The sequence below is a fragment of the Muntiacus reevesi genome, chromosome 2 (genome assembly GCF_963930625.1).
Source record: "Muntiacus reevesi chromosome 2, mMunRee1.1, whole genome shotgun sequence".
Taxonomy (NCBI): domain Eukaryota; kingdom Metazoa; phylum Chordata; class Mammalia; order Artiodactyla; family Cervidae; genus Muntiacus; species Muntiacus reevesi.
Window position 1 is genome coordinate 141,231,937 of NC_089250.1, and position 1,822 is coordinate 141,233,758.

The window sequence follows — 1,822 nt, forward strand, 5'->3', positions numbered from 1 at the left end:
GGGTTCCCAGCATTGGAAGCTCAGATTCTTACCCACCAGGCCACTAGTGAAGTTCCATCTAAAAACAATTAATGAAAATACAAAGGGAAATTTTTAAGGCTTGATGTGGTGATGGTTTAGTTGCTCAGTCGTATCCAACTCTTGTGACCTGTACCCTGCCTGGCTCTTCTGTCCATGGGATTCTCCAGGCAAGAATACTGGAGTGGTTCCCGACGGGAGGTCACGTGACGCCTGTGGGTCACGTGGGCCAGTCAGGTGACACCGCGGGGCGGGTCGACGGGCTGCGGGGCAGACGGCGGACGCAGGGTCGCGGTTTGAGCTCAGGGCCCCCCGATCCGCGTCCCGCCTTCTTTGCCGCCATGACGGGGCTAGTGCTGCTCTACTCCGGGGTCTTCGTGGCCTTCTGGGCCTGCCTGCTAGTCGTGGGAATCTGCTACACCATTTTTGACTTGGGCTTCCGCTTCGATGTGGCGTGGTTCCTAACGGAGACTTCCCCCTTCATGTGGTCAAACCTGGGCATTGGCCTAGCTATCTCTTTGTCTGTGGTTGGGGCGGCATGGGGCATTTATATCACTGGCTCTTCCATCATTGGAGGAGGGGTGAAGGCCCCCAGGATCAAGACCAAGAACCTGGTCAGCATCAACTTCTGTGAGGCTGTGGCCATCTACGGCATCATCATGGCAATTGTCATTAGTAACATGGCTGAGCCTTTCAGTGCTACTGACCCCAAGGCTATTGGCCATCGGAACTACCATGCAGGTTACTCCATGTTTGGGGCTGGCCTTACAGTGGGCCTGTCTAACCTCTTCTGTGGAGTCTGCGTGGGCATTGTGGGCAGTGGAGCCGCCTTGGCTGATGCACAGAACCCCAGCCTCTTTGTAAAGATTCTCATCGTGGAGATCTTTGGCAGTGCCATCGGCCTTTTGGGGGTCATCGTTGCAATCCTTCAGACCTCCAGAGTGAAGATGGGTGATTAGATGGTCTATGTGGGTGGGGCCGTGCCCCACTCGTATTTATTTGTGGTTTTCCCCGGGACAGCTGGAGCTGTGCCCCTTAGGCTTTCAGGGGGTTTGGTGTTTAGGGCCCTCCCTACACTCACTTCGCGCTACCTGTCGACTTGGAGGCTCTGCCTGGCAGGATCATCTGTGTGGGGAGCGGGCTGTAGATGACTGTGCAGCTTTGCACCTGTGTCCCACCTCCACCTCCAACCCGTCTTCCCAGTGTTTGTGAAATAAACGTGGTATCGGTCTGGGTCAAAAAAAAAAAAAAAGAATACTGGAGTGGGTTTCCCTTTCCTTCTTCAGGGGATCTTCCCAACCTAAGGATCGAACTTGGGTCTCTGCTTTGCAGGCAAATTCTTTACTAACTGAGCTGAACATATGCCCTACTTATAGTCAAACTACCACTCAGAAAAAGTCATCCCTCTCACTATTGCCTTGCACTGATGCCAGCACTTTCTTAGAAAAAAGAGATTTCCACCACTGTCTCATCCTAAAACATTAAAGAGAGCTAAACCTTAAATCCAGGTTCATTTCATGAAAGGAGGCAGCTACATTATCAAATCTGTGGAAATCTAATGGATACCCCCAAGTGATACCAAATGCCCAGCAAGCAGGGTGCTCAGGACAGGAGGAGGTGGGCTCCTGCACTCCCCACTGGCTTCCCAGGCAGGCCCTGGGTCAATGGGGCAGATGAAGAAGGGGCTTCCAGAGAAGTGAGAGGCTCCAGAAACAACCCAAAGGAAACCGAGAGGGAAGGATGGCCAGGTGCTTCCTTCCCTGGTCAGGTCTACCCACCAACACCTCCACCCTTAGGCCTGCAA

General features: G+C 53.2%; 1 pseudogene; it reads left to right on the plus strand.

Annotated features, from left to right (window-relative positions):
- The first annotated feature begins 255 nt into the window (after positions 1-255).
- LOC136158260 (V-type proton ATPase 21 kDa proteolipid subunit c'' pseudogene) lies at positions 256-1,255 on the plus strand (annotated as a pseudogene).
- The last annotated feature ends 567 nt before the right edge of the window (positions 1,256-1,822 follow it).